Here is a 15,913-nt window from a genome sequence, read left to right as displayed (position 1 = left end):
GTATAAAACCCCTATTAAGGAAACTTATCACTCTTTGGATTGAATAACAAAGAATATATATTGGCTTGAAATATAATAAAGAACGACCTCTTGCCTATACTAAATTTTATACGCCGCTTAATTATAGTTAAGGTTAGTAATTCCACAGATAGCGTGGCACCGGAACATCCTAGAGAGTTGTTCAATGGCTCATTTTAAAGGAAATTAATTGGGTTAAAAGTCTTTTGTAATTAAAAAATATTATGTTTAAAATAGAATCAGCTTTTTTACGAAAACTGCATATTTCATATTAAAGATTGATCAATGACGTCATAATCGTATACCACTGGTGGGATTTGAACCCGCGCCACCGAAGAGACTGGTGGTCTCTTCGGAGGCGCGTCACTTAATAGCCACCTAGTAAGAGACGATCACCCCCAATGCTAAGAAATATGAAAACCCAGAACTCCTAAAAATAGATCAAAACGAAAGTACCTCATTAGAACCATCTTGCCTGAAATCCTACTAGATAAATAATGAATGTCGTCATAGTTTTATTAGAACTATGACGTGATATACATACAGGATCAAAGTCATTCAAGAGGATCTAATGCAGTACTAACTAATAGAAGTTTCATTTAGACTTTAAATAGATAAATGTGTAAAAATTGCCTTTGGCAGGATTTGAACCTGCAGCCTTCAGAGTAGCAAGGCCGGCTATCCGCTGCGCCAGGCAGGCTTTCAAGGACCCAATTTTTTAATGATTTATATTTTACTTAATTTTATGTAATATTAAGAGACGATCACGTCCAATGTTAAGAAATATAATAACCCATAACTCCTAAAAATAGAGTCAGATCAAAACAGAAAGTACACCATTAGAACCGCCATGTCTGAAACCCATATATATAGGAAACTTTCTGTAGCTTGGCTTGAAAAACAAGGGAAATATATTGGCTTGAAAATCAAGAAAAGTGGCAGCTACTACAGCATTCTGCCTAAACGGTATTTTTTTCTTTTTTTTCTTTTCCACAGATAGCTTGGCACTGGAGCACCGTAGAGAGTTTTTCGATAGCTCATTTTAAGGGAAATTTCTAGATTTCGAACCAATTGTAATTAAAAATATTAAATCGAATCAATTTTTTACGAAAAACTTCATTTTTCATAGACCAAGACCCAGACTAATAACTTACTTGAAAACGATAGGTTATATGCTTTCGATTATATTCCCCTAAAAGTGTGTAAATTTTCATGCACTTATGCCATTATTAAGAGCATAAAAGTACCTGATAACTCAACTGCAAAGGTAGTGGAAAAAGTGGAGGAATTACAGGTGAAGATTGGCACCGTGGTTTTATGGACTGACTTAAAAGTCTATCAGTAAGAACCCCAATAAGTAAAAACCTATGACGGACAACTGCTTTCAACTGTCACAGTGTAGGAGCTTTCTTTAACAACCTGGATTGAGGCCTATATAAACACATGTTCAGACCACAAGGCATTGGCAGTTTTGACGAATCAGGTATGAGAAAATCCACAAGCCTGGTAAAATCATTGCACAGCGAGGTCAGAAGTAAGTAGGGAAGGTCAAGTCAGCAGAAAGAGGTCAGTTGACCACGATTTATGCTGGTGCTAATGTATTGGGAACACAGTCCCTCCTTTACTTATTTCCCCACAAAAACAGTGTCCAGAAATTTTACTCAGGGGAGCTTTACCAGGAACCATTATGATCAGCTCAGACAATACTTCTGGCTAAATGACTGCCTCTCATTCTTTGCATCACTTGCAGCATTTTATCAATCAACTCAAAACCAAAAAATCAACGGGAAAAAATATGAAAAACTCAGAAGTGCTCCCTGACACCCCTATGAAAGAATGTATTACTGCTAGGATAAAAGCTGTATCTGCCAAAAATCCCTAGTACTGGAACGGAAGAAAAGTGAAAAAACTAAAGAACGGAAGACAAGTGAAAAGACTAAAAAGAAAAAGGCGTGTCTCTGGCAACAAGAGTTACAGTTAGAGTGACGATTCTGACGTAGATGATCCTGTATACAACAGCTCTTCAGACCCCAGCATAGACATTGAAGACAAGCCCCCTACCAGCAACTTCTAATTTAACACTAAGAAAGTTAAGGCTGGTGATTGCATTCTGATTGAGCTGAAGAACGAGGAAGAGAATACTGTTTACAATCTTATCATTATCAAAAGTAGCAACTAAAGAAAAAGTCCTCTTTTGGAAGAAGACTGGAGCAAGAGACTTAGCGTCAACTGACAAGATGAATAGTGTCTTAAAGACAGGAGTTAAAAAAAAAACTGTCACCACTGAAAGGTAGAACACCAAGATTAGCGGTGCGGCTTACTCTTGGTGTTGATCAGTCAATGTATAATTTGAAATTAATACTGTTTATTTTTTCTAACCTTAATGAAATTCATTTTGTAGTTTATATGCCGACCACATTCTTTCTTAATTTTATAGCCGAAAAACAAGTTTTAATGTTCTCCAAATCACTTTTCTTTTTCTTTTGTCCGGTGGCCATACATAAGGGAGATACGACTGAACCAGTGCCGGGATGGCCCAGGTATGGCTTTCTTGACCACTTGGATAGAGAGGCATCCAGGTGGAAAAATGGCGGAGTATTTCTAATTGTCTTTTTCAAAGATAGTATTCAATGAGTTACTTTTGCTTTGACATGCTCAGCAACTTCTTATCGCTTGAATCAATTCATGGAGAATTAAACAAGTTAAAATCAGCCGATCGTGGGCCTGTCTTCTATCTATATATCGGACCTAAAATCAATATTGAAGATCAAAACGTAAATGTTGATATCGCAAACGATATTTGGAAATTTCTGTTTATTTCCAGCTTTTTTAACCATATACCTGGTAACATCCAACAAAAAATTCCAACATTCAAAAAGTTCTTGCTAATATCTATCGTAAATTTGAAGTTCTTGGGGGGTAGCTGCTTTCCCTGCCCCCCCCTCCTTGCCTACGCCCATGGTACTCGTACGGGTATATGCCCTTGCACGTTAATAAGTCATACAGTTTCTCATCTGGAAAGTACTGTTTGAGGAGGGGAAAACTATTAAAGTCGTCTCTTTTCTGTACTTGAATCAACTGACTTAGGGATCTGGGAAAAAACTAAAGGAATCAAAGAAACGGTTTTTATTCAACTACTCATTACCACTATCAATTGTTGGCTATTTAAATTCTAAGACCAGCAACTTTTCAGATTATTTTGGTATTATTTCACATGAAAAAGAACTATCTATCTATGGGCCATCTACAGTTTCCCCTTTCTCGAATTATGCTAACGCTGATAATATGAGTTTTAAGTCATTGTTGGATTTATGCATGTAAACCGGTAAAAAGTATTGCTGCTTAACATTTAAATTACACGATTTGTGTGCGACCCCCGAAAGCTACTTCCCCTTGATGAAATTTCCCGCCATAAATGATAATGATCGCGGCTTTTCGCATTCCCCTCTTTAAATTATTTCTTACAAACCCAACGAATGTCTTGATTTTTAATAGCCAACTCGTCCTCTGGTGATAGATTCATTGGATAGTGTTTATGTCACAGCCATGAAATTGCCTCATTTGCTGTTTTAATAAGAGCAACCATAGCTGTGCCAACACAATATTCTCCATCCAACATCTCACAAAAATCCACCAATTGCACGGTACTACTTGAATCTCTTCGCGCGTGGGCAAAAGAGATCGTAATTTTCTCATGTTTTTTTCACAAGATTCAGATTTGACGGATCCGACATAGCCATGAGAGCAGCTTCAATGTTCAATGATACCTTGTTGCTCTGAAACAGTGTGTTCTGAAAGCTTTTGAACCTCAACATAACATTGTCCCCTGAAACCGCTTCCACAGACTGGTACCCATGACGCTTGCAGCGTCTCAAATGATTATTTTATTTTAATTCACTACGGAATCTTGATAAGCACATTGGGTACTATTAGCAGGTATCCCTCACCGAGGCAGTAATCACCCTGTCAATGGACGGTGCCCTTACGGAATAAATTACCCCTGTTTTATCACTTAGTTCCCCATCTTCATATTACACAACGAATTGTAAAAGTGTAACCTCAACTTTTAAATGTTCATTAGCCCTTTTAAAATATCTGTCCCCTTAAGCGTGGCTGGATATTGTCCCTTTAAACAAGTAAAATCTACTTTTGGAAATTCAGATCCCTCCTCATCGCCATTTACTGCCCAAATCGTCGAAGTTAGTCTTAGTGGCATCAACTCTCTTGGGCTTATAGCCCACCACAAGGACGGAATATTTGAAACACTCCAAGCCCGTCTCAAAACGAAAATGTTGTACACCCCCAGTAGCTTTTAAACAACTATACAATTTTTTTTAATTAGGTTTCCCGCTCCCCCTCCCACCTCTTAAAGCAAATTACGTTTTAAATTTAGTAATATTAAGTTCTAATGTTTCTATAGATAAAATTAATAGCCCACTCCCATTTTCATTATCCCCGTTCATCCTATTAAAAATGTCACCTACCCAATTTGAAAACACACCCTCAAAATTATGCAAGTCTGGGTGCAGCGTCTGCATTCTTTTTTGAAAATGATGCTAACGCAGAACACCCAAACTTGCATTAAAAATTATTTTAAACTAGATGAATGCTTTTAAAGAGTCCTGTCCTCCTGCCTCCGGTATATGGTTTTCGAGAATTGCCCGAATTATTCTGACGTGGGAGTGTGCTGTTTCTATAGGATCCGTTTGAATACTACCACATGACAGGGAATTAAATGGGTCTCAAAACTCGGCTCTATACATATGAATATTGCGCAAATTGGTATCCGATAAATAAAAATTAGGCAACACTGGGGGCGAGCCAGCTTCACTTTGTCCCTTATCACTCTCACTTTGAGGGGCTGTCTCGACCTCGCTCAACTATTTCTCTAGCACACTATCCAACAAGTCATTGCTGAGGTCGAGATCTCGTACAAAACTATCTAAACTAATGTCGGGGAACTCTACACTATCTTGACTTGCCCCAGCACTTAAACCCCCTTCGTGTTCACTTTCTTTACATTATCGGGAAATTCTGATGGCACTGACAAGATATCAATAGAGGCTCTGGTAATGACGCTGTTTGAACCTAGAAGAATAAAAAAAGCATATTAGCTCGCTGGAAGGTATTGCCCAAGGAAACAGAGAGAACGAGTACAAAAGGGTATCATGCACTCTTGGAACTGTCGTCACTCTACTCCTCGTTGAAATATAACGGCGTCCTATACCCTCACAGCTGGTATAAATGGAATACCCCTTCCATAGGGTACCTTTTGTGTGTATTATGAAACGATACAATGCCCTCTTGGAAGTATAACGCCCTTTATTACTGACCATATGCCCACACTACTGCTATATATGTTACTAGGCTTTAAAAGATACCTTTTTTGGTTGTATTTAAAAAAAAAGTCATGGAAAACTTACCGAGGGGGGGGGGAATTATGTCAAGCATATTGTCGATTCATGCTGGTATTTTATAAGTGAAGTCGTCATCCTCTTGTACTGCTTCTCTAATAAATTGTGCTACTAGCCGATCGATCTCGTTATCGGCCTGAAAAAAGAAATAGGTATGAAGATGAATGGAGCTAACAGCGGGCAGAAGGAAATAACAGGGGATCCTTAGAGAGGGTAAACTAATGAGGATACTTAAAAGAACAGAAAGTCTTTAATAGGCAAAGAACATAAGGTAGGAGAAAATAGGCTTAAAAAAGTTGAAAAAACATCCTTATTTAGAGTCTTTTAAACCTAATGGAGCGTAATAAAGTAGACACTTAAAAATTAGAAAAACCTTAAAAACAGTGTTATTTACTTATTTCTCAGTCTTTTAAAACAAGGGGGTAAATAAGTAGACACTTAAAGATTAGAAAAGAGTGGTTTCTTTGACAAGTAAAAAATTACATTCTTAGAGCGAAATGGTAAAAAACATGCTTATATCTGAGAGGGCAGTGAAATTTAAAACTAGGGTGCAGGAGAATGCTGGAAAGGTAAGAGTAGACACTTTAACGAATAAATTTTTTTGAGAAAGGAGTGAAAAGATAAAGATAGATTAGAAAAGCAATGCATATAATACGAGTAAGCACTTAGTAGCGTAAAAGTTTCCTTACAAAGCCTAAAAATGATGAAAATTCCCTTCAAGGGTTGAAAGAGGCGGGGAAAATGTCTTTAGTAGGCAGAAAATATAAGGTAGGAGATAATAGGCCTAAAAAAGTTGAAAAACAGTTTTATTTGGAGTCTTTTAAACCTATTGTGACGTAAATAAGCTGAAAAGGCAAGAGTAGACACTTAAAGATTAGTAAAAAATGGAGAGGGGAGAGGCGGGGAAATTCTAAAAAAGAGAAAAAATTAGTATAAAAATAACATCCCCCTTTTACAGAAGAATAAAAATTATTACCACCTTCTAGAGAAGAAATTTATTGAAATTATGATTTTTATATAAGCCTCTTAAACTATACATTGCCTAAAGAGCAGATAAATCCAAGAATTCGAAAATAAGACCATTTGATTAGATCCCACCCTCAAAATAGCCACTCTGTGTCATTCCAGGAAGGTAAAACTTGATAAATAGTTTTGTAAAAACTTTATTAGAAGCAATAGTTGTCCTATAAGGCATCTCCCATTACCCCAAAGAACCCCCTCCCACCTTTAAGTAAGTCAAGCCTTTTCAAAAAATCATAAACATTTTTTTTTTTCGAAATAACCCCCCCCCCCCCGTCAATAAACATAGAAATACCCCTATTGTTACTGTTTAGAAAACAAAATTTAAATACACTCCATGCAAGAAAATACCCGAAAATAAGTAAGCATAGAAATACTCCTATTTTATACCATCTAGAAAACAAAAATGGTTTAATTTAAAGCAAAAAGAGCTGTTATTTAGAGCTTAAAAACTATCATTATTCCTGTAGAGTCAAAAGGTCTACCAATTTAGTTCGCTTATATGCTTCGAAATACCTTCTCAGGTGCAAGGATGTAAAGCTCCCTCCCTCTCCCAAGTAAAAACAGTGAGTAGTCATAATGGAACCAATTACCATATGAACATATTTATCATAACTAACACCTGTCCCTTCCCGACCTGATTATGTCACCCATTAGCGGCTTAGTGTCATATGGGGAGCGATATAAATGCTCTAAAATGAGTATACTTGGAAAGATTTTTTTTTGGGGGGGGGGGGGTGGTGGTCCCGGTTAGTGAAAACCCGGAGATAGGAAAAATTCTAATAAAGTGACTTTCTTGTTCGTATGAATTTTCCAATGTTTTTATAGCTGTGTTGTTTTCAATTGCTAATATAAGATTGATGAGGAATTGTTCCCTCAGTAGAGTATTTATACAATTCCCCATGCACGGGGATACATGTTTTTGTATAGTGGATCAATAAAATGGCTTCCGCGCGAGGGCTTATCATAAAAAAACCAAGGGGGTGTGTCATAGGGTACCTGTAGAAATCCAATACTATGGCTGTCTAGATTTCACAGAAAAACGAAGGGAGTGTGTCATAGGGTACCGTTATAACTCCAATACTATGACTGTCTTGATGTCACAGAAAACAAAGGGAGTGTATCATTGAAAAAACAAGGGGGTGTGTCATAGGGTACCATTAGAAATCCAATACCATGGCCGTCGTGATGTAAGATAAGATAAGATTTATTCTTCATTATATACACATACAATATTACATGTTATTATTCTCCCAAAGGCTCATTGGTCTGTACAAAGAGGGAAGACATATGAAATACTTACTCAGAGATGAAAAACGAAAGAAAATTTAAAATGATCACTTACTCACATACGACGGAGAAGAAAAGAAAATATGGATAAAATAAAAACTATAGAAAATATAAATAAACTAAATTAATTAATTAGATTAAATAGACTAAAAAAATAAAAACATAAATAAAAATAACATCTACGAAGCAAAAGATTTTTTAACAATTTTTTTTAAACAAACCGAATGAGTGGGACACTCGAGCGGATTCAGGCAACTTATTCCAAACAATATGACACGCCATTAGAGGATTAAAATCTGACCTTATGCAAGGAGTAAATGGAATTTGAACATGATTTGTCATATTACAAAGATTATAATTATTTTGATCAGAGGTAAAAGATAGCGGAACACATAGGGGCCAGGGGAGGTCACCATGAAGCTGAACAAAAGTAAAACATGCACATGAAAGAATGTATAGTGACTCAAGATCAAGTAATGGCATAACTAATGAACGATTGGTTTCCTGTATGAGGTTTCTAGCTTTATTGTAAACTTTAGAAAGTGGTTTTAACAGTGAAGGAAAAGTTGACATCCACACAATTGGACAGTAAGAAACGTAAGATTAGATCAAGCAGTGAAAAAGGATTTTCAAAATCGATCCTGGAAAAGTAAGTCTAAGTTTCCTTAAAATACCGAGACTCCTGTATAACTTCATTTTAATAAAATCAATGTAACGTTTAAAAGATAGGTTTTCATCAACAAGAATGCCCAAAAAACGAACATACCGGTCTTTAGATCTATGAATTATTCCATTTGGCTGGCAAATTTCTGATAACTGGGGATAAACCTGAGAAACCCGCGAAAAAATAAAAAAAAATGGACTTAAAAAAATTTAGAGTAAGATAATAATCATAAAATCACCCTTTCATACAAATTTTCCAAATTCAATCGAAACTCGGATTCACAGTTTGCCAAAGTGCCAAGTGTGCTGTCATCAGCAAAACAAACAAGGTCATCAGAAGAAGGTGAACTATAGTTGCCACTATGGGCAAGGGAAGGCTCAGGATGACAAATTCTACAGCAATTAATAAGTTTCTGCTTTTTTACAACATAATAAAGATCATTTACATAAATCAAAAATAGCATAGGCCCTAAAACTGATCCCTGGGGGACACCAAAATTGACTGGCGAGGGTGACTGGAAAAGTGGATCAACAGAAATTAACGTGTCATCTTTGATAGAAGAATTTCATGGGTTAAGGAATCGAAAGCCTTACGAATATCCAGGAATACAGCAACTGGAATCAATCCCCAATCTAACTCAGAATGAATAAAATTCAAAAGAGCCATACAGGCATGTTCAATGGAGTGCTTCCTTCGGAAACCAAATTGAAAATCATGAAGAAAATTTTTAGATTTTAAGAAAGTAAGAAGACGAGAAAGCATAGCCTTTTCAAATATTTTACTAAATACTGATAAAATTGAAATTGGTCGATAATTTGCCGGATCATTTCTTCTTTATACAAAATAATAATCCGAGCACGCTTGAGAGCATCCGGAAGAACACCACATTCAAATGAAAGATTAACAAGTTTTGTTAGAGGCAATACTATTGAAGGAAGAATAGATTTAACTACCTTAGTAGGGATAGAATTTGGCCCAGATGAAGACGAGTGTTTTAATCCATTAACAATTTTAGTAATTTCACTTACTGTTACTGACTCTAGAAACATAGACTTAACACAAGATGGCCCGAGGTAGGATCTAAAGTCCGGCTTAGGCCGAGACAAAGTAACTGAAAAAGTAAGATTCTTGCCAACATAAGCGAATAATGAAGTGATTGCTTTTTGAACATAGAGCTCACTCTCAAGAGCTCTATCACCAATGACCAGACTCATAGGTAAGAGCTAGATTGAGAACTAGGTTTTAAGTACAGAATTGATTACCTTCCAAGTTTTACGAATATCATTGCCACAAGAAGCAAAATTATTTAGATAATACAGAGACTTGGCTTTCCTACACAAGGAATTATATATATTCCGGTAGATCTTGAATTGACAAAGACGAATAGCACCTGCTGAAAGTGTAGTGCATTTATAAGCTCTCCAGAGATTAATCTTCCTTCTCCAGCTTTTGAGGAGTCCAGATGTCATCCATGGGTTTAGAGGAACAATCCTTTTAGACCTATGATTGGAAGGTGATACTTTACAAATGCTAAGAATAGCCTGTTTTATGGCTCCATAAAAGGACTCAAATAAACAAGAAAAATCCTTATCATTATCAAGCAAGCTCCACGAATTTTCCGCTAATTTAGACCCAAGAAGAGATAACTCTTTCTCACCAAACCTAATAGAATAAAAATCAAATACCTGAGCCCGGTTACTCTTCCCCTGTTTAAAGCTGAATCGAGAATATATTGGAAAATGATCGGAGATATCACTAACTAAAATTGAGTTTTCCTTCAAACTAAGCGTAGAGAAGATATTGTCAATCAAAGAAGCTGTAATATTAGTTACTCGTGTGGGGATGGATGTAGATGGTAGAGTTCCTGCGGCAAGCATGGTTGAAAGAAATTCAACTGAAGCTGAAGAGTTTGAATCCATCAAATTTATATTTAAGTCACCCATTATGATTAACTGACACGGACGTCTCAGTATTATGTCATGTATTTCCTCAAGATTCCGAAAAAACAATGGAATAGCACCACTAGGAGAACGATAAGTATTGCCTATGATTAGATCAATACCATTAGATCTAATTTCTAGAAATTGTGACTCAAAAATACCTTCAAAATTCCTTGATAAGTCATCACGCAAGCAATAATGCAAATTGCAAGATATATACATGGCTAGACCTCCTTTAGCCATCTTACAGCGGTTTATACGTTCCATTTTATAACCATGGATATCCAATAGCATTTCATTGCCAGAATCCAGAAATGTCTCACACAAACCGACAACATCAGGCTGCCCATCCGAAAAAATTTTTCTCAAATTATCTATTGACGAGGAGAGACCCTAAATATTAAGCTGAAGTGCGGTCAGAGAATAATTTCCTTTGGTAACCTCCTCCTCTCCCAAATCCGAAACATATTTACTATTACAAATAGGGTTTATATTAATCGGCTTTTGATTAGCCTGGCCCAAAGAACTATTTACTATACTAATTACATCAAAAGGATTATTTTCAAGCTGGCAAAGGCGACTTTCATGGCCTAAAATAGTCATAAAAGCAGGTTTTACTTGGAGTCCATTCAAGTCACCAGAGGAACCAAACAGAAATCATTACTTAAATTAATTACAAAAGAAAAACCTGTCAAAGAATTACAAACACATAAATAACTAATAGCACAGCAGGTACTATTGGAAAGAACCATTTGCACGGACGGAGAAACAAAAAATGAAAAAAATAAACAAATAAAAATAGAGTAAAAAAAATTAAAATTCATTACCTGAGGAAGGCATTTACAAATTAAGAAAAATAGTAAAATCGAAAAATGACGCAACCGAAGTAATAAAAAGAGAAAAAATACCGAAAAGTCCACCCAAAACTAAATAGAAACAAACAGTATTTTTGAGAAAAATAATACAAAAAAGATTAAAAAAAACAAATAAGAAAAAAATGAACCAAACACTAGTGAATTTGTAGAGAAAAAAAAGAAAAGGGAAAATAAGCAAACAATCAATGAGAAAGTAAAAAAACAGAAAACAAAAACAAACAGACAGAAAAAAAACAACTAGATACAGTCAGCGAGACACCTTATCTTTTTTATTGGAGTCCCGTCACTAGGCTTTGCCAATATTTGACCCCGATCAGACCAAGCATTCCGCTGAACGAATCTGTCTTTCGCCGCATTCAGAATATCTTGTCTCTGCTTGGTCTGAGACTCAACAACAAAAATACCACTAGAGGCCAACTTGGATTTGGCCTTGAACACTTTACAAGCAACGTTTTTGCTCGAAAACTTCACTATTATCGGAACGAACCTTGGAGCAGATGGAACCGCCTGAGTTGAATCACCTGTAGCAGCATTATTCAGTCTAAGTCTATACACGTTCACGACCTCATTTGTACTAATTTCAGGCAAAGAAATATTCTGATTAATAGTTAGCAACACAGCAGAACGAGTGTCAACACCAGTTTTCTGCCAACACCGTGAAAACCTGGCTGTCTAGTAGTGATTCTTGTTCGTAACTATCCAACTTATTCTCAAGCCTGTTCAGTCTGTCCTCTAAACTTTCAAGTTCATTACTCAGTCCCTTTAGCGACTTATCAATTCGCTGAAACTTGGGGTTAAATTCAATCGTGAGAGCATCATAAATTTGACTAGCAATAAGCTCAGTCGATTCCTTAGAGTGTCTGAGTATTCCCTAGAGAGTCTGAGCTAGCCAGTTTTTCCGAAACTTTTTGAGTTATACGGTCCATCAGGTCATTTTTGGTTTTATCCAGTTCAGCTTGGATAGCTACAAGTTGCTGTTGTATCGGGCTAATACTGCTAGATAATGCTAATGCTGGGCCATTTGCTCTGCTTTTATCATTACCCCTCATCGCAAGGTATGTTTTTGATAGTCTCATGTAAATATCAGGCGTAGTAGCAAGCTCTTCAAAAGCTTTTTTTGAAGCAGGAGCAGACAAATTAACAGTGGTAGGATGATAAACTTGGAGATTTGCATCCACGAGGCAACATTCATTATGCGATCCATAGCAAAATGCCGTATAAACTGGCTTGTTTCGTGTATCTTTACCAGCTTTGATTATTCTTACTGGCCAGAGGGGATAATCCTTGAACTTCGCAAGAGCAAGATCAAACTGTTTAAAGGCCATGATTATCAGTAGCAAGATAAAAAAAAAGAAGCAAAATTCTCCTCTTTACGTGAGGCCCAACAAATTATTCCAAATAAATATACAAAAAGTCCAGCGCCAGCCAGCTAATGTATAAAGCAAAACAGGTATTCACTCGATTTTTACGTCACCATGGAGGCAGGGGGGTTAAACACCAGCCACCATTCATAATTGAGTGTTGGATGTAAGAATTATCCAAAATCTAAATGAATATCCTGAATCAAGGTCACTTTAACCCACAGCAAAATGTTACGAAATAACAGTCACTGAATTAGCTACGGACTCTAATTGATTCCGGATATAATCCTTTTTCGAAACTTGTTCAAAACTGGAATTTTATCCTTTTGAAAGAACCAATTGGTCTTAACAGGTGCTAGGGTGTGTCACATGACGTCAGAGGGCTCCGTTAGAAATCCAATACTAGGGATGTTGTGATGTCATAGAAAAACAAAAGGGGCTATGTCATAGAAAAACAAAGGGAGTGTGCCACAGAAAAACGAAGGGGTGTGTGTCACATGACGAAATATGCGTTTGAAACAGGGGTTAGGAGATTTACTAGTTAATTTTCCTGCTTTATTTTCCTTGTTATTACTACTTTTCTATTATACCGACCATATTCCAAGTAATTATGCCTGGACTCTTGCCAAAGGTGGGAATGTCACCAACTAGAAGCAGGTGCAAGGGGCTAGAAATAGCTGACCGCATTCAACAGGTGCGAGGGTGTGTACCGTGACGTCAGAGGGCATGACTTTGAAATCCTATTGGAAAAGGGAGGGCATGACTTTGAAAGCCTTATGGTCCAACTACTTAATTGGATTAACGGGTCAAATAATTTTAGACCCCAAGCGGATCAACGGTACAACTAAGGTATATTTATGTGCATATACGTGCATTTTCATAATTTGAAGTATCAATTGCTCCTAATCCGTCTGTTTGAAGTCATTACTTCTTGTTTTAACAAAACTTGTATTTTTCGACCGCCATCTTGAATCTGAAGCACCTAGCAACACTATAGTACAACTTAGATTAATTTTCCGTTCATATTCGGAAGTTCTGACATCGATTACTCCATACTGGTCGATTTGAGCGGTCATATCTTTTCATTTTGAAAAACTTATATTTTCGACCAGTATCTTGGATTTGAGGCACCTAGTGGCACTATGTAAATTTTAGGTTATTTTTAAGGTCATATTCGGAACCTCTACCATCGATTACCCCGATGCTAGCTTATTTCAACGGCTATGTCTTCTCATTTTGATGAACTCGTATTTTCGTCCGCCCTCTTATTTCCATCTGTATTTTTATCTTAGATTTCATGCCACCTAGCGACGTTCCAAGGAAATATCTCACTTACGTAATATAGCCACATTAAAGAACATGCTTGAAAGTACTTCTCAGCCAATTTTGGTGCTTTCCTCAAACACGGAAGAATTTTAGTGCTTTTCGCCCGAACTATTAATACGAAGATGGAATTTACTAAAGTTAGGAAGATACCAGGAAGATACATAATTTTGAAGATAAACAAAACATAAGTAAACGATATAATTTATAACACAATACATTGGTCAACATTATTAGAAGTTTTTTAAAATGAAATATTGTAAGATGGGTAATGAATTGTTATTTGGCGATAGTAGGTTTGTTGTATCGTCTCGGATGCAAGCACTATACTAGTAAGATTATTGCTACATTAAATTAAAAAAAAAATATATTTTTTCAAGTTTGCTTTTCTTCCATTACACTTTTTTCTTCTATTACATTTACTGAATCATATCCGATTTAATTGTTTATTAACCCCTTTGCTTCCCTCCCTGACGCTGAGATATAATTTGGGGTCAAGTGAGTCAACTTTTGTTTCTAACATAGGCTATATACAGGCATCAATTGGATAAATGTTGTGCGGGGAATGTCCTTGCTAAATTATTTGCCATGTTATTTTTATTGAAAAAAAGTCTTTTTGCATTTATATTGAAAATATTGAAAAGTGGTGAATCTGTCCCCTGTAGACATTGAAAATTTTTGTTTTAAAGCCCTTTTAACGTTTGCGTGACTTGACAACACTTCCATAAACTGGAGGAAAGAGTAGCAGTATATAGCCCAAGGTTATATTTCTCATGATTTTTTTAGTTTTTTTATTTCTTCAACGTTGACTAAATTTACGGGTATTACGTTGAAATATAGGTGACGCATGGCAAAATGCTTGGAAAAAAGTATTATTTGGTCTATAAAGTTGCATATTGATAGGGAATGGGGGGGGGGGGCTAAAATAAACTGAAGCGCTCGGCGGAATGACGAAAGTAAGTTTTTAGGATTCTGTAAAGTTTTTTTCGTAATGTTATAGCATTTCCTTCTCAATAGCCCCAATTGCGCATTGCTGTCACAATAACTAATAGCTTAACCTTTCAAACAAAAGTTAAGGACGTTAATTGGTAATTTTCGAAGCAATCCGTCTAATTATTGGTAATATCTATTTTCTGTATAGTGAAATAAAGCAGTTCATAATAACAGCTCAGTTTCAAGGAGCGAGTCAGCCAATAGTAACCTAAACTAAAAATAATTTTCTTTACAACAATTAGTACATCAAAGAATCGCCTTGTTATATTGATTCCAAATATAGCAATTTATTGGGTTTAATATTACTTATAAAAAGTAAACTTTTGATAAATAACCGGCTCTAAAAGTTGTTATAGACAAGGCCATATCAATAAGGGGCTAGGGTGTTTGATCCCCTCCCCCAAAATTTTGTCACACTCGTAAAAATGCAACAAAATGAATTCCAAAAAAATTGTATTTTTTTAGGAGCTTCTTCTGTAACCCTCCAACCAAACAAAAATTCTTGCTACGGTCCATGTCTCAGGTTTTTCATTTTTTTTGCTTGTTTTTGGCACTTTTTCAAAGGATCTAGAAATCCAACCGGCACCAATCAAGTGAAAGTGGGTTTTTTGCAGTATTCTTCCTACAGAAACGTGGTAAATTTTGAGGTCTGTAATACCAGTACATTACCACTGGTAGTAACAAAAACTTTTAACAGCCAGTTAATCTGTTGATACAGGACTATCTACTCTTTTTTGTTTTAAACTTTTTTGTTTTTGTGTTAAATTAAAAGTTTACTTATCACTTTGTTTCTTCTTTTCCAGCATTTCCCCCAAAAGAGTAGAACATACTGTTGTTTTTAGATAGTAAAGACTCGACAATGTCATTTGATGTCATTGGACAATGTCAATGTCATTGGAAAATTTTCTCCTCGGAAAGGAATTTTCCATGCAAAAATGTGACATTATTACACCACTATGTAGAAATTTTATATGTTTTCCAAATTCGAACCGTCAGGAAAAGTTCTACTTTATAT

This window comes from Artemia sp. Qi Xiang Cuo, chromosome 3, assembly GCF_049724085.1.
Source record: "Artemia sp. Qi Xiang Cuo chromosome 3, ASM4972408v1, whole genome shotgun sequence".
NCBI lineage: Eukaryota > Metazoa > Arthropoda > Branchiopoda > Anostraca > Artemiidae > Artemia > Artemia sp. Qi Xiang Cuo.
The sequence above is the reverse complement of the archived record's forward strand: the minus strand, read 5'-3'. Positions refer to the sequence as shown.